The following is a 23,356-nucleotide window of genomic DNA, read 5'->3' on the forward strand; positions in this document are numbered from 1 at the left end:
GTTCTCTCTGTGATGATATTCTAAACACAAACAAAAAGCATTCAAACGAAAATGTTTGGGCTCTCCTTTAAGTAACTATTCATCCACTGTCTTCCTTTGCCTGGGGCCAGATTCCCTCTGAATCATTCTGTTACTAATTGAATATGTCAGGGAGATTCTCATACCCTGGACCTATTTAAGTGCTTAGAGAAAGCTAACTGCCCTGAGAGCCCACGAGGCTCTAGGTACATGCAGTGTTAGCTCATTCATCCTCCCAACATCCCTGCAAGGCCTGCCTTTTCCTTCACTTCACAGGTGAAGAAAGGGAGGCTCAGAAACACAAACCACTTGCCCCAAATTGTAAGGTCAATAGGTGGAGGGAGTAGGATTTGAACTCAAGCTGCTGCCTCTGCCACAATCTCGCCTGCTGCCTACCACCCTGGGGGTTTGAGGAGCTCTCTCTGCTGAAGAACAGCTGTCCCCCACAGACTGTTAAAACCTTGGGCCATCCAATGTGAACCATACCTCAGAACTCTCTACCCCTCTCACTGGACTCTTTACTCATTTTCAGACCTTACTTTATGGCCTCCAGGTGCTCACGGCTGTCATTATCAGAGATGAAAAATAAACTACTATATCTTACAGACATGTGTTTCACATGAAAGTCACCATCACCACACAGCCTGATTCTCCATGATCTAGCCCTGCTCGCAGCTTCCACCCTCACCTTCCATCACTCCCTGCCTCCACGTTACACTGGCTTTGAGGATCCGCCTGCAGACTTTCTGCACTGCTACGTAACCCCACAGATGGACACCTGAAACACACACATGAACACATACACACCTACACACACATTCCACACACACACCCATCTCTACCTCACACACACACATGCACACCCATCTCTACCTCACACACACACATCACATTTACACCTCAGAGACGAACACGTACTTCACATACATATGCCCCTCACACACACATCCATCTCAGACCACACACAGACTTCATAGCCACAACAAATGTACACCCATCTATACCTCAGACACACACTACACATATACACCTCAAATATACACATGTAAACATACATATACATACCTTAAATACCTCACACACATGCATACCTACCCACCTCACACTAGACTCACCTCACTCAAACACACCCATAGAAGTACATGCATACACCATACCATATACAAATCCAAGACACACACGAAAACATACACATATACCACACATACTATATACACTCAGTTCACACTCACATATACCTCTCATACCTTACACCACATGCACACCTATACTTCCCATGCTACATACACACGACATACACCTTACCCACCACATGCATGCTCTTCCCCAGTGTTCTGCCCACAAACTTCCCTTTATTCATTGAGAGCTACCTCCCTCAGGGGCCTCTCTCAATGCCATTATTGGCAGTCTAGATCAGGAGAACCCATATAGCTCTCCCTGCCATCCCCATCATTCATCACTGCCTGTGTCTGCCTTCTCCAGCAGAAGGTGGACTCCCGGTAGCCCGAGCCTGTGTTTTATTCACATTTGTATTCCCTGCCTGCCCCCCGCCCCACCACCCCCTTGTGCAAGCACAGCACCCAGCTCCCAAGCATAACAGATTCCAGGAAAGTGACACTGAATCCAGTCTAACTGGCCGGCATCTCCGCTCCCAGGTGCTGACCCTTCAGTAAAGAGCTCTGCCTTGCAGTTCAGATCCACAGATCTGTGTGGGTTCCTCTTTGTAACTGTAGTCTTTGTTTTAAATCCATATCAATGCCCATTTGGAATTTCTGACTGATTGGTTCTTTCTATTAGGTGACTTTCTGAATAAATGAAAAACATTTCCCTGTGGCCTGCCTGTCACACTTTTTTTCCCTGTCCTCTAATTGGGAACACTTTCAAACCTTTCGAACTCCTATTTGCTTCATAGTGAGGTGAAGATTTGATTTCTTTCTTATTAAAATTTCCTTTTGAGTCAAAATGGTTTTATTGGAAAAAATTATAGCTAAGGGAAAGGGGGAGAGCAGAAAAACATGCAATTCTGCGAGTTAAAATAAGGTTAGTAGCTCACGTCCATTAAGATGCTAGCACAAGGGGGATTTGGGCGGGAGCCAGTCTGGGTGGTGGATGCTGGCAGCCTCCCTGTGGGTTTGCACTGCTGTCCTCCTGGGACATCTGCCTCCTCAGAGACCAGCATCCAAAATTCCTGCATGGAGATTTTAACCACTGCAAATGCCACACATTACAGCACATTAGAGACAGGGGGGAAATGTCATGATTTTCTTGCTGCTTTAAAGGCTAAGTGGGAAAGGGGGTGGGGAAGCCAAAGTGAGCACAGCTCCACTTTAACTTGCTGGAAATAGATTTCACTCCTCCTTTCTGCTCCTACATGTGCTGCCTTCGGCACTTCAGGTCCACCATGGGCACAGCTCATTCCAGATTCAATTACACTGCTTGATATTTCATAGATTCTGAAGGATTGCCCTAAGAGAGATGGGGGGTGTGGAATATTTCCAGGTGCCAATCTCTCCACAGTGCTCATGTTCCTTCTGGGGTTACAAAACCCCTGAGGGAGCTGAGTGAAGGGTGAGCCCTGCATCCACTAGGAATTAGGGTAGGGCACCAGCTATCTACTTCAGGGCATCTGAACTGAGTACCTGAGGTGGTGAGAGGCACCGCCCTAGACATGTGATGTCATATCACCAGGGGTGCTATTTGATACATGAATGGAGGTTCCAACTCTATGGAGCATAGATAACACACCTTGCTTTGCTTTACACACAAAACTGAGATGCCAGTAAGGAGCAGCACCGAAACAATGCTAAGGAGAGTACAGGAAGTATCAGAGACACATTCCAAACACTTGATCTGGAATGAATCTCTTTGTCCTGGGACTCCAGGCAACTGTGCCTTGGTGTCCCCTGCAAACTGCTTTACCAAAGACTATAGTAAGCAAGAACAGAAGGAAGAAGAAAAGGAAAGGAAGTCATGGACAGTAACTGTCATATGGCTCTTTATAATTTTTAAATGCTACTTTTAAAAATAGGTACTGGGTGAGTAGGGTACCTAGTTCAACAACACAAAAAGTGTAGAGTGAAGGGCAAGTCCTCACCCACCCCTGTCCTCAGCCACCAGCTCCCATCCCCAGAGACCGCCTTCCATATCAGTTCCTTATTGATGCTTCCAGACTTGTTCCATACATATCAAACACTTGTATTGCTGTAGTTAGTGAAGTGCTTTAAACAACAAAGTGTGCTGAGTGCCAAGTATTATGTTGTAGCCAGAGTGTTATTATACTGGATTCTCAAAACAGTCAACAGCACCCTGATCTCTCAGATGAGAGGGCTGAGTTATAGGTTGGTTGAGGTCACTGCCCAAGTCAGTGAGTCAGTTAAGTATCTAAGACTCCCATGTGACTATGTTAGTTTCCAAGGGCTGATGTAACCAATGCCATAAGCAGGGTGGCTTAAAACAACAGAAATGTATTCTCCTAGAGCTCTGGAGGCCCGAGGTCTGAAATCAAGGTGTCAGTAAGGTCACTTCTTTTAGGGCTTCTGAGAGAATGATCCTTCCAGGTTTGTCTCCTAGCTTCTGGTGGTCGCCAGAAATCCCTGGGGTCCCTCTGTCACAGTATAACTCTGATATCTGTTTCTGTCTTCATGCGGCCTTCTTCCCAATATGTATACTCTGTGTGTTTGTATCCAAAGTTCCCTTCTTTTATAATGACATCAACCATTGGATTTAGGGCCCACCTAAAGCTTTTCCTGGACACCTTCCCATAACAGACCTCCTTCACGCCCTTCTCTCTTCTGTCTTTAGCTGAAGGTGGTAATTAAGCCTAAATTCTAAGCCACCTCTGAGAGGTAATCATTTTTCCCTGGATGTCTCACATGTATCCATGAGATAAACTTCTGTTTATTTTGCTTTTATTAATCTGTCTTTTATTATGGGCCCCCAGCCAAGAACTTAGAAGGATCGAAGGAAAATCATTTTTCCTCTCCTCCAACCTCATTAGGACTGAATTAATTAAATCTGCAAAGACCTCCCTTCCAAATAAGTTCACATTTGCAGGTTCCAGGTGGAAACAAATTTTGGAGGACACAGTGCAACCCATTACAGTGACCTTAGCAAGCCATTTAAACTTTTCCAGCCTCAGTTCCTTCATCTGATTCTAAGGGTTATTGTGAAGATGAAGTGAGAGGACCCTTGAACAGGGCTCAGCACCGGCTTTGTCAATTCATGAATGTAAGTTACTACTATTTCTGATATGTGCTCACCATTGTCATCATCATTATCATTATCATCAGCCACTGGGGTAATAGGATCTGTGAGAGACAAAGAAGGCCAGCACACAATGTCTGCTCTCAAGGAGTCCACAGCTTAGCTGTGGATACTGCACTAACATACCTTAAACACTGAAATGCTGAGCTCTGTGGTACCAGTTAGAATGGCAGAGGGACAGGAAGCCAGTGTGGAAGTGGTCCAAGTAGTCAGAACAGAGGTGAATGCGAATGAGCTTTTAAAGGATTCCCAGCAGTGATGGGGCCATCATGAAGCTGTGAGCCACTGCCTGGAAGAGGATGCCTCTTCATTCTCACAGCACGAAACCTCATCAGGGCCACACAGTCACATCATGGGTGACACCCGCATGCCTTATGATTGATGGAGTCTGCACTGCTGACTCTAAGAGGCTTTCACTTCCCCCTCAGAGAAGTATATCTAGGACTAAAATAATGTTATCTGTCATGTGGCAAAAAGTCTTTGAGATTTAGGGTTCATGGGAGCAGCCAGGGAAGGCAGAATCACCTGACCACCTTTATTTACTTGAAAGGTTCAGACAAAGAGCATCAATCATACAACAGGTGGGGCTTACTGCTTCTAAATTTGCAATACCTGACTTCCGGCCAAGATGGAGGCGTAGGTAGACACACTGAGCCTCCTTGCACAACCAAAAGAAGGACAACGACAACTTAAAAGCAAAAAACAACCAGAACTAACAGAAAATGAACTGTATGGAAGTCTGACAACCAAGGAGATAAAGAAGAAACATTTATCCAGACTGGTAGGAGGGGTGAAGCCGGGCAGCTGGGCAGAGAGGACTTGTGGCAAGGCAGCGGCTAGCAAACCCAGGGAGGTGGTGGATTGTGGAGTGGGGTGGGCAAAGCTGCAGCTGGCCAGAAAGGCAGCAGCTGGTGGACAATGTGACAGACCTCGAAACCCAGAGTTCCAGCGCAGGGAAGTAAAGCTTCAAACCACTGATTGAAAACACCTGTGGGGGTTGAGGCGACAGCAGGAGAAACTCTCAGTCTCACAGGAGAGCTAATTGGAGAGACCCACAAGGGCCTAGAACATACACAAACCCACCCACCCAGGAAGCAGCACCAGAAGGGCCCAATTTGATTGTGGGTAGCAGAGGGAGTGACTGAAAACTGGCAGAGTAGAGCAAGCGCCATTGATCCCTATCAGACCCCTTCCCCACGTACAACATCTCAGTGCAGCAATGAGCATTACCCCACCCTGGTGAACACCTAAGTCTCTGCCCCTTTATGTAACAAGTGCGCCAAGACCAAAAAAATGGCCCAAATGAAAGAACAGATCAAAGCTCCAGAAAAAATACAACTAAGCAACAAAGAGATAGCCAACCTATCAGATGCACAGTTCAAAACACTGGTTATCAAGATGCTCACAGAATTGGTTGAATTTGGTCATAAATTAGATGAAAAAATGAAGGCTATGCTAAGAGAAACAAAGGAAAATGTACAGGGAACCAATAGTGATGGGAAGGAAACCGGAACTCAAATCAACAGTGTAGACCAGAAGGAAGAAAGAAACATCCAACCAGAAAAGAATGAAGAAACAAGAATTCAAAAAAATGAGGAGGCTTAGGAACCTCCAGGACATCTTTAAACGTTCCAACATCCAAATCATAGGGATACCAGAAGGAGAAGAGGAAGATCAAAAAATTGACAACTTATTTGAACAAATAATGAAGGAGAACTTCCCTCATCTGGCAAAGGAAATAGACTTGCAGGAAGTCCAGGAAGCTCAGAGATTACCAAAGAAGCTGGACCCAAGGAGGAACACACCAAGGCACATCATAATTCCATTACCCAAGATTAAGCAGAAGGAGAGAATCTTAGAAGCAGCAAGAGAAAAGGAGAGTTACCTACAGAGGAGTTCCCATAAGACTGTCAGCTGATTTCTCAAAAGAGACCTTATAGGCAAGAAGGGGCTGGCAAGAAGCATTCCAAGTTATGAAAGCCAAGGACCTACATCCAAGATTGCTCTATCCAGCAAAGCTATCATTTAGAATGGAAGGGCAGATAAAGTGCTTCTCAGATAAGGTCAAGTGAAAGGAGTTCATCATCACCAAGCCCTCATTATATGAAATGTTAAAGGGACTTATCTAAGAAAAAGAAGATAAAAAATATGAACAGTAAGAATGACAGCAAACTCACAGTTATTAACAACCACACCTAAAACAAAAACAAAAGCAAACTAAGCCAACAACTAGAAGAGGAACAGAACCACAGAAATGGAGATCACATGAAGGGTTATTGATAGGGGAGTGGGAGGGGGAAAGAGGGGGGAAAGGTACAGAGAATAAGTAACATAAATGGTATGTAGAAAATAGACAGGGGGATGGTAAGAATAGTATAGGAAATGTGGAAGCCAAAGAACTTATATGTACGACCCATGGACATGAACTATAGGGAGAGAATGTGGGAGGGAGGGGTGTGAAGGATGGAGTGGAGTGAAGGGGGGGGAATGAGACAACTGTAATAGCATAATCAATAAAATATATTTAAAAATTTTTAAAAATAAATTTGCAATACCTGTGCAATATCAGCTGTAATGTGAAATCTGTAAAGCATGTTATTAGAATGATTCTACCAATCTTAGAAAGCATAAGATGTTGATGAAAATTTTAGCAATGCAAAAAACCAAGAGTCAAGAATGTGTATAGTTGAAAGCACATTTTGGAGCACTCAGTGGTTCTTGAATTGACAGAACAGTGGGCACTTGTCCTGCTCTAGCCCTTCCATCTGGGGAGACCTTGGAAAGCCAGCCACACTGTCAGCCCACTGTCTATACTTCTCAAGTGCCCTGCTGAGGCAATTGGCTTTCTTTCATCTGCAGAAGACCTTGCCTTTCATGTTCGTGTTATAAATAAGATGAGTCTGTTCAGCAATGAAGAGGGGCTGGAAGGCAAAACTGTTCCTCTAATAATGATTCCCTGAGCAAACTAATCTGATTTGCTTCTTTGACATGAAATGAAAGATAAATTGATTCACGTAAATGCATTTCCCTTTTAAGAGTGCATTGACTGAGTTGGGACAAACACCATAGAGTCAGTGGTAGCCTAGCAGTGGGTTATACCCTTAACATTTAGATATGACTTGGCTGCTGGAATTTCACATACAAAAAAGGGCTAGGATTATAGACCAGCTCATCAAACCTTCCATACTTCCCATATCTTTACTATACCTAATAATCTTAGCACAAATCATGGCCCTCCAAGCAAAGGTCAAATGTACAATGGCAATATAGCCACATTTTTACAAGGGCTCAGATATTAATTTCTTCCCACCAGATTACAAGATCATATATCCTGATGTCCATTCTGAAAATATTTCTGCTGTAATCTTTAGGTATGGTGAAGAAAGATCAAAAAACGAAGAGGAGGGAGAGTGTTTCTTTCAAATTCCAAGGGTTGCCCTGATCCATGTGGCTCAGTTGGTTAGACATCCTCCTGCAAAGTGAGTTTGCTGGTTCAATTCCCGGTCAGGGCTGTCTGGGTTGTGGGTTCGGTCTCCAGTCGGGGTGCATATGAGAGGCAACCAACTGATGTTTCTCTCCCTCTCTTTCTCCCTTCCTTCCCCTATCTCTAAAAATAAATAAAGTCTTTTGAAAAAATAACTAAAATAAAATAAAATTCCAAGGGTTAGAGGAAGCCCTTGATAATTCTTAAAAAGGAAGTAAAGGAGCTCCTCCAATCTTATCTTCTGCACACTTCTCCTACTTCCTGGTAAAAATAATAATTGCAACAATAATGGTGGTAGCACTATTAATAATAACAATGAGGATGATTGCCAACATTCACAGAGTTTAATATGTCAAGCACTGTGTTCAATGCTTTACAGGTTTCTTCTCATTTAACCATGCCAACAATGTCATGAAATCAGTACCATGATTATCCCCATTTTACAGATCAAAAACTGAAGCCCAAGGTCACACACCTGGAATTCAACCTCGAGAGTCAGCTCAGGGGTTCACACCCTTCAGTGTTATCCCTGCTTTTTGCATTCTTCTCATGAAGTTGAATCTCTTAAAACATCTTGACAGAAAAGGGTTAAACACAGTCTAGGGGAAATTGGAAGAGGCCAGGACCTGAAGAGACTCACTCAGAGGCAGCTGCACCTGCAGGTGGAGGTGGGATAATGTCCCAATGGAAGTTATGCATAGCAGGCGATGACAGGCAAGAAACTGGCAGAACAATCTATTTAAAAGATTGAGAAAGGCAGGAAGCACCAGAGACCCAGAGACTGCTGTCAGAGGGCAGGAGAGGTCACCTCTGGACAAAGATTTGGAGACAGTCCCTGATGTTGCATGTGTGGAGACACCTAGAAACCCAGGTGCTAGCCCTGGGCCAAAGTCCAAGTCAGACCACACAGCATGTGAGGATCGCTGCTGTTTCTCCTGGTTATGGGACAGGAGATCCTTGCATCACCCCTGAAAATGGGCTAACCAGTGCTTCCCAAACTTCTCCACTGTTTTTTGGTAAATTTATAGATTCCCAGGACCTACCCCAAACCCCTGACTGAGAATCTCCAGGTGTACAACCTGGGAGTGTGTTTTTACAAGAACCCAGGTGATTCGTGATCAAGGAAGTTTGGAAAACAAAGAAGGAGATTATTCAGAACCACATCTGCAAGTAGGGTTTAAGAAGGTTTAGCTGTGAGAAGAGGAGGGCTGTGGGAGCACGAAGCCAGACAGGAAGCCAAGAATATTGTCCAAAGATTTTAGGGTCACCAAGTCCCAGTTTGCCTGGAACTGAGAAGATTCCTGGCACATGGGACTTTCAGTTTTAAAACTGGGACAGTTCCAGGAAAACCCCGTTTCTATCATGAAACCACATCCATTCTTGCAATAAGGCTCACATGACCCCAGAATTCTCAAACTGCCTTCCTTTCCCAATAGGATCCAGCTTCCCTGGGCTTTAGAAGGAAAGCCTTGCTGAACTAAGTGCTGCATGTTAAACTGTGTACGACCGAAAGCTCCACTGGCCTCCCAGAGGTATTTGCGTTTTCTAAAGAGAGGAACTGTAATTTGTTTTGCCTCCTGCATTTTCTTTATAGCTGAAATTACTGTACAGAGTATCTTCAAAAATCATCAGTAAAACCTATAGCTGCATTTCAGAAAAGTGATAAAAGTACCTAATTTGCTATCTCTCTTAAGTTTGATGGAGAAAATAGAAATTTACACTTTGCTCTCAAAACTGTGTTTTCCACTAGTCAAACGTAGATATGAATTTTCATTGTCCTTTCAAAACAATTTTCATTTCTGTTTAATTTCCTTGCCCTAAATTCAGTACTATAACTTTAAGAAAAAAATCTTTCCACACATATAGAAGTCACTGGGGCTTGCTCAGACAAATTAGAAAAGCAAGATGGATAATTAAACCAAATATTATATGTAGAGTTAATCCAAATTCCAGAGCACAGTTGGGCTTTACAAAAAAATGATTATAATAAAATATAAACAGAAATAATGGGATGACCCAAGCCTGTGAGTTGACATTTGCTGGGGCGCTTGCCTCACAGAAGGCTGATGAAGAAAACACCTCAGGCAGGACTTTTCCCCAAAGCCACCAAGTCCACACTTGGAACAGAAAGATAAGTTGACTGGGAAGGGATCTTGCTCTGGAGCTTTGAGTCCAGTTAGAAGAGAGAGAAGCCAAGTCTTTCTGTCACCTTCTATCACCATTGCTAAAACTTAATGCAGGGTGAAAAGAGAATGGTAGCCACAGAGGGGAAGCAGCTACAGCATAGTGGCTTCCATGCACAGACTTTACCTTCATTCTGCCTCTGTTCAAATCCCAGCTCTGCCACATGTTACCTGTATGACCCTGGGCAAGTCTCTCCACCTTTCTTGACCTGAGGTGAAACAGTAATATCATCTACCTTTCAAGGTTGTCATGAGGAGAATTCATAAGCTAATAAAACACTTAGAACTGGGCCTGCCACTTAATGCTATATAAGTGTCTGTTTATATTAAGAATAATAGTACTAAGTAGTAAATAAGCCATAAGATCTAATGTACAGAATAATGAATGCAGGCAACAATATTGTACTATAATTATGTAATGTGATAAATATCACTACCATAGTAATTGTATATTCATAAGTGTATCAAAGTAACATGCTCTATACCTTAAACTTATATAACGTTATGTGCCAAATTTCTTGAATAAAGAAAGAAGAATGGGTCCTGGCTGTTCTGGCTCAGTGGATTGAGGACCAGCCTGTGAACCAATGAATGAGTCACGGGTTAGATTCCCAGTCAGGGCACATGCCTGGGTTGCAGGCCTGGGTTGCGGTCCCCAGTAGGTGGCACTGGAGAGGCAACCACACATTAATGTTTCTCTCCCTCTCTTTCTCCCTCCCTTCCCCTCTCTACAAATAAATAAATAAAATCTTTTAAAAAATGAAGAAGAAGAATGGTAGAAATTTCAACATCTATATCTTGAGCATATTGGTTATTTTAAAAATTGCTCTGTGGCAGCAGCTGTGCAGCAGGGCCAAATGCAGCCTGCCAAGTCATTCTCCTGGGTACCCAAGGTGGTGGTTGTCTGAATTAATTGCAAAAATTAGAAAAAAAGTGGACACTATCATATAAAAATCTAGATTTCCAGCTGTTTTTGAACAACTAAAAAAGATCTCGCCCTACTAGACTCACATTCTACATGGCCGCTATCAGCCAGAGCTGAGTGGGTCCGCCACTAACTGGAATACAGCACGTGCTCCCTGATTTGTGACAGATCCCACTCAGCCTGCTTCACTGCAGGCCACTGGATTCGCAATACTTATTTTAAGGCAGGTATTAACAAACCACGGTCCATGGATCAATTCCAACCCACCCGATTTTGTAGATAAAATTGGAATACGGCCACACTCATTCATTTACAGATTGCCCATGGCTGCTTTCACATCATCCGGGCAGAGGTGAGTCGTTGGGATGGACACTGCATGGTCCACAAGACCTAAACCACTTAGTCTCAGACTCTTTATGGGAAAAGTTTGCCAAATCCTGTTTCTAAGGTATTATCTTTCAGCGGAAAGTTTGCTTAAAGATAGATTATTTTTGAAAGCATAAAATTCATTTGAAATTTGAAAATATGTTATTATTGTTTAGAGGGAGAGTGAATTAATCAGAGAGCCATTACCTCAAATCACAAAAACCACTTAAAAGCTTTATCCAATTGCCTGTAGTTCCCTATCTCTCCCTGGTGGCAATGTGTCTATATTACAGAATAATTCTTAAACTGCAAGCCAAAGATTAGATAGTACTATCTCCACGACACTATCTTTAAAAACAGACACTACTAAATTTTCTTTTTGATTATAGACATCTTTTTCTAGAGCACCAAGTAAAATGGCCATTTCCTCTTGCTTCATTCACGATGAATAACTTGAATCTTCTTGCTTCTTCACTATGAAGATAAAATTGGGCAGAAGCATAAAAATCATTGTGTCTCTATATCATAATCATTTGGAAAAAATATATAAATCATAATGGTAATGGATCAACATTTCTGCCCTCATAAAGCTTATTTCTAATACATAGAATATCATTATTTTACTAAACCACTTTGACATATACAGTAAATCCTCACTTAACATTATCCACAAGTTCTTGGAAACTGCATCCTTTTTTTTATTGTTGTTCAAATATAGTTGTCTCGATTTTCACCCTACCACAGCCCCCCACCCCACCCATCCCCACCTCCCACCCTTAAACCTACCCTGTTTCACTTTGTCCATGTGTCCTTAATACATGTTCCTTGATAACCCTTCCCCTTTTATCCCCTATTATCCCTCTCCCCCCCTCCTCTCTGGTTACTGTCAGTTTGTTCTTTATTTTAATGTCTCTGGTTGTATTTTGCTTGCTTGTTTGTTTTGTTGATTAGGTTGCACTTATAGATGAGATCATATGGTATTTGTCTTTCACCACCTGGCTGATTTCACTTAGCATAATGCTCTCCAGTTCCATCCATGCTGTCATGAAGGGTAGGAGTTCCTTCATTCTTTCTGCTATGTAGTATTCCATTGTGTAAATGAGCCACAGTTTTTTGATCCACTCATTTACTGATGGGAAACTGCATCTTTAAGTGAAACAATATCTAACAAAACCAATTTTACCCTAGACTGATTGATAGAAAGAAGAGTTAAATTCCTATAGCATAGTTCTTGTCACAAAAACATCACCGGACTTCTAAATAAAGACCCAAAATTCTTCCCATATTAAAGGTTGAAATAAATGTGAGTTATACAAGTAAGCTATAAAATGTGAGCTATAAAAAAAAGTAGGATGACAATTTTCCAACCCGTTCATTCCAGCTCAGGGTCACAGATGGCTGGAGCCCATCCCAGCAGCTCAGGGTACAAGGTGGGACGAAAGCCTGGACAGGACACTGTTCCCTCGCAGGGCACATCACATCTACACTCACTCAGAATGAGACAATGGAAACACACCAATTCAACTCGTGTGCACAGGTTTGGCATGTGGAAGGAAACCGGAGTACCTGAAAACACTATTGCAGACACAGAGAACATGCAAACTCCACACAGACAGTGGCCCTGGCCAGGAACAGATGTTATTGTGGTTTTTTTCCATCAACGTTATAACAAAACAATGTAAAAGGAAAGGATGTTATTTGAGGACCTTCTGTACATAAGAACATGTTTTATGTATTATAATATTTATATGTAGACATGTTTAATTAAGCTATAAATTCCTACAGTAGACAGTGTGCACAAGCCCTCAGCTGGCCGTGCCTTTAAACTTGGAATACCCATGTTACTCATTCTTAAAGGCTAAGGCTAGAAAGTTTAGCCCACACAGATAGATCCCAAATGTTACCTGGGATCTGCACCAAAGCAAACTATTGGTTTCCAGGGATGGTATCTATTGACAACTTCTTTTCCAATCAGTCCTGGAGGAATTAATGCATTTAATAAGATGTGGTCCACTTCCTGTCTTTTGTCTCTGTCAAACAATGATTAAATGGAGTCTCTACATTTTTTTTTCTCTGCAGGGAATTTATATTAACATTCTGCTAGATTCTTTTCATCCCTGAGGACATCTTTTGCATCATGAAGATGATACAGAGCCCACTCTTGAATATGTTTCCTATACAGTTTTGCCTGTAGATTCTGGTTATAAAAAAGTGCTCAACAAATATTTGTTGATGAATAAATGAATGAATGAAAGAATGTTCTGGGAATAGAGACAGTGTCCCAGAATTGTCCCGTGTATGCAAAAATGCACAGACTTTATTACCTCCACCCTGCCCCCCACTCACTTACTACCCACCCCATGCTCTCCCTAGTCAATCAATCAGTCATTGAATGAGGGCAATCCTAGGATGGATTGGTGCCATAGCCTTGGGCAAAGTAGCTCTCTTTATTTAAGGCATTTCTCAAAGGGGACTGACAGCTGAAGGCTGCCTACCAATGGCACGCTCAGCAGCTGGAATAGTAAGCCCTTTGTTTCTGAAGAGGGATCAGGAGGCACATTACAGCATCTACCATGTGAGGATTGCTCAATAAAGGTCAGCCCTGCCCCATAAATAAATGCCCAGTGAATGAATAAACCAATGAACTGACTCCTGTACCATATGGTGCGGACATGCCTATTTATGCTTACCCATTCTAAAACTGTATCTCCTTGGCCCTGTGGACATTTGGGGAAGCAGAGAATGTTCCTTCCCTGTCTTCCATGCTCATCAGAGCCTCCATTTTGGATGACCCAAGCAGGAGTGACCCAAGCAGGTGGTCCAAGAAGTGTTGCTCTACGGCCACAGCTTAAAGGACTTGTGGGAACTCTACCAGTATTATTCTAGCCATCAGGAGCAAAGAGCAATGTTATCTTTAGAGTGATATTTGGGAAATGGGGTTGCCCCAGCACCCTTGACACTGGATCACAGCCTAATGCGAGGCAGAGCCTAAATATTCAATCCCCTATTACTAGCTTTGTTATATTTGTGTACTTTCTTGTTAAGAAACAAAATAAGTCTCACCAATGATCTCTAAAATTGTTTCCAACTCTAACATTCTATGATTCTACGATCCAAAAATTGGGAGCTCACACTGTTGGATGTTTTTCATGTGCCAGCTCCAGTACCCAGCACTTTGCATACACCAGCTCTGTGATTGCCACAGTTTCCTCATCAGTGGGAATTAAAAGAAGTAACAGATAAAAACCACTTAAGACACAGCCTGGCATGTAGGAAGTGTTCAGTAAAGTTTAGCTATTATTATTTTTACTTCTCTTTATTCCTGACTACTGAGAACTCACTACAGGGTCTCATTAAGGTCCGCCCTTCCTTGAGAGGTCTCAGCTCCATATATTTCCTGACTCTATTCCATCTAATGTGCCTCCTCTTTCCTCATGGCTCTGGGTGATCAAAATAACTTGAGTGTTAGCCTCAACCAGTATTATGACATCTGTATATTTACACAAATTGTTTCTGAAGGGGAGTATTTCAGTTCAGAGCCAATTATGTTGTGTATCCCCCAAATCCCATTTTACCAGCCAACTCTTTACTGTCTTTCATTATAGCCTGTATTTGTCCACTTTGAACTAAATTGCCACATGATACAATAATTAAAACTTCACATCTGCAGCCTTCTGCAGTAAACAGAAGCCAAGCTTATTTGTGTATAATTATACCAATCACAGGCATGTTAGAAACACATGTTATCAATTAGAATTGTGAAATGATAAGCCAAGTTTCTAGCATCTGTCTTATTCTTGAAAGGTGGGGAGATATTTCATAAACTCATGGACAGTTTTCAAGTGGCCCAAATAAGGCCTCAGAAACTTCTCAGTCTCACGTCTTCTCTTCGCTTTAGAATAATCATTTGCATCTTTGGTTCTCAACATTGACTACATATTGAAATCACCTAAAGAACTTTTAAAATGGTAAGAATGAGGTCATAGACCTACAGTTTCTAGTTTAGTGGATCCAGGTGTAGCTTGGGCATCAGAACTTTTAAAGCTCTGGTGATTCTAATTGCAAAAAAAATTGAGAACCACTGATCTATACAATTGTCAGATGACCATAGTTGTTTAATTGGCCATAGTTTCATTCTTTTCAATATATAGGGCACCTTGACCTCTAAAGATTTACAGAACACCTCAAAATTTTACATAGCTATAGGCTCTGCTGTGTACTGAGTCATGCATGGGGAGCAATGCATTTCCAGAACATTCTGTACTTTGGTATATTTTGGAGTGTTTCATAATTATACAACTCAGTGATGGGTAAATAAATGTTCCACTAGACTTTAATAGGAGTTATAGGATAGAAAGATGTTCAGAACCATGGAAATAAATAAAAATTTAAATAGTTTTTTCCTATGAGGTTTCTTAGAAACTTTGATAGACTAATGTACACATAAAGCTTCAAGAGCATTTCCTAAGCTCATTTGATCACAGAATCCTCCCATCAGTCCCTTCACCATCTCAATGCCTCAAACATCTTCCAGAACACTCTGCTGAATACTTTGAGAAGCACTGGCTCAAGGGATTTGTGTTCTGGCCAGAGGAAAAGGATGGGGATATAGAAGGAAGCACAGGCCACAGAGCTGGTGCCCCAAGGACCTCTGCTTTGGGAACAGGGCCTGACTGCTGGGTAGCTGACCTTACAATTGATGGTTCTTTGTTAGTGTTGTCTCCTGAGGCTGACAGCAAGGCCTGTGGCTGCTCAGCTCTGCCTATAACTGGGTGATCAGTGTCTTTGTCTCCCAACCCATATGGGTTATAAAGAGGTTCCCACATGTTCGAATGATAAGTTAGTGGCACAGGACATTTAGTGTCCCCTAAAGAGAGAGTGAGGATCAGTGCCCCTGCGTGGTTTCTTCCTTGGCCAGGGCAGAGAGGAAAGCAGAGGGAGATAAAGACAGACCCCACAATTTTGTTCTTCTGACTCCTTCCAAATCCTGGCAGCATGAGCCCGGGCCAAATTCTCATCTATAAAATACAAATATATAATGCCTAAGCATGCTTGTAGAGATCAAATAAGACTATGTAAGTGAATGGACTATATCAATCAGGATGACCTTTGCAAATGTTGGAAGTTAATTTTGGTATCATGGTTATTATCATCAATAGGATTCTCTCACTAAAACTATCTGAGTAATAACCAGGGAGAAATTTTGAGAATCCTTCACCAAAGTAGGAAAGAGAGAGAGACGGAACTTGACTCAACAAGTGGGGGCTCCTAAAGTCTTTAGAACTATTCTGTTTTACTTTTCTCCTCTGAGACCTTGAAAGTGAGCTGAACATTCACATTATTCCACTGTTTAATAGTCCGTTGTCTCCTCCTATTACTTCAAATGCATCTTATTGACAGATAGTTCCTTTGGGGGAGAACCTTAATGATTAACTGAGTAGAAAATACCACTCATCTTTCTGCAGGTTGTGTTTGTTTAGCGAGGCTAAATTGAAGCAACACATGTGAGTTGACAGACTCTGCACAGCAGTTTATCTCCCTTCAAATGTCTCTCATCATCCCATTCTATTTTTGCAGATGTGACTGTGCACACGGCTGGGAGGTGGTTTCTACCCATCTTCACCAGACTTCTGTAGCTTTGTGGCTACTCTGAAGCTCCAGTCTGGCTACATTTTAAGTCATGGTTCTTTTTATTAATAATTCTTCCTGATTATCTGTTTCTCATCCCATCCCATTTGCCAGTTTCCCAGTATACACACTTAACTTATTCACTAATTGGCATTGTAAATTCTGTTTTCCTTTTATTGTGCAATTTTGTATTGGATGTGTTTGTTTTGTTTCCCACTCAGTGGCTTTGCTCCCTTCCCCTCCACCCATCCTGTGTGGAAATACTTCTTTTCTTTCTCTGATGCTACTTTCAGGCCACTTGATGCCTGGCTCTGGACATCTCTGTCTTTCATGGGCCACCCCCACAGGACAGTTCCTGGGAGTTTTTCTTTCTGCTTAGACCACCCTGTGTGGTGTTTGGTCTGACATACCCCAGCTTGCTTGGAGGGAGAGAAATACTCATGCACTTTGAATGGTTTTACTCCTAATACACAGAGAGTAACATCTTTCTGCGTGATAAATACAGCTGTGCTTAGTGCCTCTGACTTCCAAGCTCATAACAATAACCAGAACAATAAACTTCCATGTGAGTATGTGTACTTGTGTTTCATAGGTGCGATCACATTAAACGTCCCATCACGCCATCTCTGAAGAGCTTCGCTAAGCGAGAAGCAGGTGGTTGAGCAACCTTCTTGTCATTCAAAGTCAACAAAAAGTAGGCAAAGGTTAAGTTTCATTTTCAGTGAAATGCCAGGAGCCCCTGGAGGCCTTACAGTAAAAAAAAAAGACTATTTGCTTTGAGGACTTAAGGGAAGGTCTTCAACCCAGAAACTCTATAAAAAGTAAGGTATCTATTATAAAATGTAAACAGAGACATTATAGCTTGAAATATTCTATAAATTAAGCACAAATGTGCACACAGAACCCAGTTCACTCTGCCCAAGGAACCCCTCTCTCTCCACCTTCAACTCATAATATCTCCACTTATTCTCTCCTTTCCTCCATGAGGTCTCTATTCAAGTGTCATCTTATCAGGGAGATCTCATCAGAACCCCAATTTTAAAGAAACATCCAGATTTGTCACTTTTCATCTTTTTATCTTGCTTCATATTTCTCATTTAACACTTATTACTACATATCTTTGCCAGTGTGTCCTCTCATTAGAATGTAAGTTCCACAAGGGCACGGACTTTCTTTTTTCTGTTTTTTTCACATAGGACAGTGCCTGACGTGCAGTGGGCATTCATGTATCTGTCAGATAAATGAATCAATGAGTAAAAACCAAGAATTGCTAAAAGCAGCAATTTTCTCTACTCCTTTTAGTAAATATTTAATACTATGTAAAAAGTAGTAAGGTTTATAATTTTAAAACCATAAAAATATTTTCTAAGTGGTAGACCAGGACAAGTTATAAAAATAAGAAAAAATTTTCAAATAGGGTTGTGGTATTTCTTTAGTTATACTGCTATCTGAGATGCAGTGCAGTATGGGAGAAGGAGCTTGGGTTTGGGTTTGGGGAGACAAAGACTATCTCAGTTCCAGCTATGTCACATCCATACTCAAGCAGGTTTGGTTCAATCCCTTACCCACTGAGCCTCCATGTCCTCATCTGCAAATGGAAATAACTGTTTCCACCTTTGCAGGATTTTGGTGAAGATCAGCAGTAAAATCTACAATGTGCCTGGCACATGATCACTCCTCATTAAATTAGACTTACTATTATTATCTTGATCAAATTCATTGAGTGATGTGTTTCCTTATTTAATTCAAGTAGGTGGTAGAATTTAATTTATAAAATGAGCTTCCAGAATTATGTTTCTTGCTTTGGACAGTGACTGAATCTGCTCATTACCATGGAAGAGTGAGCTCATTCACTTTGCAATTACAACATTAAGGTAGATGGCTGGTGGGCCAGGAACTGCTTGAATTTGTTGATAGATGATTTGAAAATTAAAATACACAATAATGGCAGGGAGGAAGGAAGGAAGGAAGGAAGGAACATGTCCCAGCAACCTAGCTTCATAAATGGAACCAAAGAAGGTTATCCAAACTATATAAACAGATCCCTGACTTTGGAAAAGTGACTCAATGTACAGAGTGAACTGATGGTAAGTTTTTAATAACTTACCCACTCTCTGTGAGCCTTCTATTATTTTGAGTATTCCCCTTTCTTGGTATTATTAAATTTAATTATAAAATATTGTTAAGTACCTACAACTTATCAGGCCCTATGCTTGGCCCTGGGATATCAGTATGTATATAAGTCAAACCCAGACCTGTGTCCCCAGGACTGAAAATATAGTGGGAAATAGGGACAAATACAGAGGCCATGCCCACACAGTGTGGTCAAATCTGTAACGGACAGGAAAGCAGCACACTTTACAGTATTGGCAGCCATCTGGTTCTTACTATGGGTTGGTAGATGGTAGATGCATAGGTGTTTCTTTCTATAATTATGCCTCATAGCTTACATATATGTTACATACATTATTTGTAGCAAATGTTACATAATTTAAAAGCTGAAGTACAGGTGGCTATGGGGACAGCCAGCGGGATCCCCATTTCATCTGAGAGGATACTACATCTAAGTTGAAGCCAGAATGATGAGTAGGAGCGAGCCGGAGTAAGAGAGACATGAAGGAGAGAGTGTCCTTAGGCAGGAAGAGCACAAAGGAGTGGCCTGGGTGGAGGTGAGGGTGAGCAAGACCTGTCTAAGGAAGACAGAGTAGCCTGGCATGGCTGAAACATAGTGTGACAGTGGACCTACACAGGAGACCAAACACTAAGGACCTTGTTAGCCAATCATCAAAATGGAACTTTATCCCAAGGACAATGAGGGGTCATGGAAGAGTTTTACAGAGCTCAGTTACAGGGCCAGATTCACATTTGAGAAAGATCACAGCTGCAGGGTGAGTAGTAAATTGAAGGGAGCAAGACTGGAAGCAAGAAAATCACTCATTTATTTACTTATATATTTTGCAAAGATCAGAAAGTTTGAAAATGTACAACACTGATCAGAGATCAGAGAAGCAGAGAATATAAATCGACATGCTCTCTTTAGAGGGCAATTTGTCAATATCTATGAAAATAAGAAATATACCTTTGATGTAATAGTTCCACTGCTAGGAATATATCTGGCAAATAAACCTGCACACCTGATAAGAGATGCATGCATGAGTTATTCACTGCAGTGCCCATAATTTAAAGCTTTAAAAGAATTAGAGCTTTCTGTGCAGACACAAAGGGAGCTCTTAGATGTGATGCTAAGTGAATAAGGCAAGATCTCAAATATTGGGCATGGTATTATACTGTGTGTACAAAAACAACACATATATATTCACTGATGCATGTATATTTTTGTTGATGCATAGAAATGTATTTGGAAGGATACATTGGTTGCCTCTGAAGATAAAGCTTAAAGATCTGGGAGAGAAGAAAGCTTACTTTGCTTTGAATATACTTTTTACTTTATTGTGGTAAGAACACTTAACATGAAATCTACTCTTTTAACAAATTTCAAAGTGTATAAAACAGTATTGTTGACTATAGCACAATGTTGTACAGCAGATCTCTAAAACTCGTCTGGCTTAACTGAAACTTAATACCCCATGTTTTTTTTTTAATTTTAATTTTGTATTGTTATTCAATTACAGTTGTGTGCCTTTTCTCCCCATCCCTCCACCCCACCCAAGCTGAACCCCCCTCCCTCCCCTGCCTCCACCCTCCCCCTTGATTTTGTCCATGTGTCCTTTATAGTAGTTCCTGTAATCCCCTCTCCTCACTGTCCCCTCCCCACTCCCCCCTGACCATTGTTAGATTGTTCTTAACTTCAATGTCTCTGGTTATATTTTGTTTCCTTTTTTCTTCTCCTTATTATGTTCCAGTTAAAGGTGAGATCGTATGGTATTTGTCCCTCACTGTCTGGCTTATTTCACTTAGCATAATGCTCTCCAGTTCCATCCATGCTGTTGCAAAGGGTATAAGCTCCTTCTTTCTCTCTGCTGCATAGAATTCCATTGTGTAAATATACCATAGTTTTTGGATCCACTCGTTTGCTGATGGGCACTTAGGTTGCTTCCAGTACTTGGCTATTGTAAATTGTGCTGCTATGAACATTGGGGTGCACAGGTTCTTTTGGATTGTTGTTTCAGGGTTTTTAGGGTATAATCCCAGCCACGGAATTGCTGGGCCAAAGGGCAGTTCCATTTTTAGTTTTCTGAGGAAATTCCATACTGTTTTCCACAGTGGCCTCACCAGTCTGCATTCCCACCAACAGTGCACTAGGGTTCCCTTTTCTCTGCATCCTCTCCAACATTTGTTTGTGGATTTGTTTATGTTGGCCACTCTGACTGGTGTGAGATGGTACCTCATTGTGGTTTTAATTTGCATCTCTCTGATGGCTAGTAATGCTGAGCATCTTTTCATATGTCTCTGGGCCCTCTGTATGTCTTCCTTGGAGAAGTGTCTGTTCAAGTCCTTTGCCCATTTTTTAATTGGGTTGTTTGTCTTCCTGGAGTGGAGTCGTGTGAGTTCTTTATATATTTTGGAGATCAGGCCCTTGTCTGAGGTATCATTAGCAAATAGTTTTCCCATACTGTTGGTTCTCTTTGTATTTTAGTGCTGTTTTCTTTAGCCCTGCAGAAGCTTTTTATTTTGATGAGGTCCCATTTGTTTATTCTTTCCTTTATGTCCCTTGCTTTAGCAGATGTGTCTGTGAGGATGTTGTTGCATGGAATGTCTGAGATTTTCCTGCCAATGTTTTCCTCTAGGACTTTTATGGTGTTACAACTTATATTTAAGTCTTTTATCCGTCTTGAGTTTTTTTGTGTGTATAGTGTAAGTTGGTGATCGAGTTTCATTTTTCTGCACGTAGCTGTCCAGATCTCCCAACACCATCTGTTGAAGAGGCTGTTTTTGCTCCATTTTATGCTCCTGCCTCCTTTGTCAAATATTAACTGACCGTAAAGGCTTGAGTTTATTTCTGGGCTCTCTATTCTGTTCCATTGGTCTATGTGCCTGTTTTTATGCCAGTACCAGGCTGTTTGGATTACAGTGGCCTTGTAATACAGTTTGATATCGGGTATTGTGATTCCTCCTGCTTTGTTTTTCTTTCTCAAAATTGCTGCAGCTATTTAGGGTCATTTATGGTTCCATATAAATTTCTGAAATGTTTGTTCTATATCTGTGAAATATGTCATGGGTACTCTAATAGGGATTACATTGAATCTATAAATTGCTTTGGGTAGTATGGCCATTTTGACAATGTTAATTCTTCCAATCCATGAGCATGGTACATGCTTCCATTTGTTTGTGTCTTCCTTAATTTCTTTCTTCAGTGTTGTGTAGTTTTCTGAGTACAGGTCTTTTACCTCCTTGGTTAGGTTGATTCCTAGGTACTTTATTTTTCTTGTTGCTATATCAAATGGGATTTTTTTCCTGATTTCTGTTTCTGCAGTTTCATCATTGGTGTACAGGAATGCCTTTGATTTCTGAGTATTGACTTTGTATCCAGCTGTTTTGCCAAATTCATTTATTAGGTCGAGTAGTTTTTTGGTGGAGTCTATAGGATTTTCCATGTACACTATCATGTCATCTGCAAACAGTGACAGTTTCATTTCCTCCTTTCCAATTTGGATGCCTTTTATTGCTTTATCTTGTCTGATTGCTGTGGTTAGGACTTCCAATACTATCTTGAATAGGAGTGGTGAGAGAGGGCATCCTTGTCTTGTTCCTGATCTTAGTGGGAAAGCTCTAAGTTTTTGTCCATTGAGTATGATGTTGGCTGTAGGTCTCTCATATATGCCCTTTATTATGTTGAGGAATGCTCCCTTTATTCCCACTTTGCTGAGTGTTTTTATCAGAAATGGGTGCTGTAATACCCCATGATTTAATTGAAACAATACCTGTAACAAAAAGATCGCATCCCGTAAAAGCATATGGGAATATTATGTTTTAATTAAACATTGCAGGAATTTTGTATATATGTATTTAAGATAAGTTTTCCTGTACCTGGTGGAAGATGACATAATATATCATCTCCTAGCTGAGGCCTAGTCAATCCTTTCCACACCCAGAGGTCCAGTAAGTGGGTATTTCTAAGGTGGCCTGCGTTGTTTTCTGTGGTGAGAAGAGAAGAAAGCAAAAATGGCCTATGGCCCATAGAAGGCCCTTTTGGAGGCCTAATCATACATGGTTACTGCCCTACTTTGGAAACTTAAAATAATAATGAATCTAATTATAAATATTATACTGTTCATCATTTTAAAAAAACTGTGGGTCAAGCCTTCACACCCTATCAGACTGTCTCCTACTTGGCTGAACCTTGCTTGGGGTAGCAGCTTAAGCCCTCTGCCCATGAGTGGTGAGAAGGCTGGCAATCAGGCCATGGGAAAGTGGCCTGGAGAGGGCTTCCAGGGAGCCCAAGGCCACTCCCCATGCAGTGTATGCAGAATCTTTTTACTAGCTTCAGAGACAGAGGCATCACCCCCAAGGCTTCCTGGTAGATGAACT

Source organism: Desmodus rotundus, chromosome 3 (assembly GCF_022682495.2).
Source record: "Desmodus rotundus isolate HL8 chromosome 3, HLdesRot8A.1, whole genome shotgun sequence".
Taxonomy (NCBI): domain Eukaryota; kingdom Metazoa; phylum Chordata; class Mammalia; order Chiroptera; family Phyllostomidae; genus Desmodus; species Desmodus rotundus.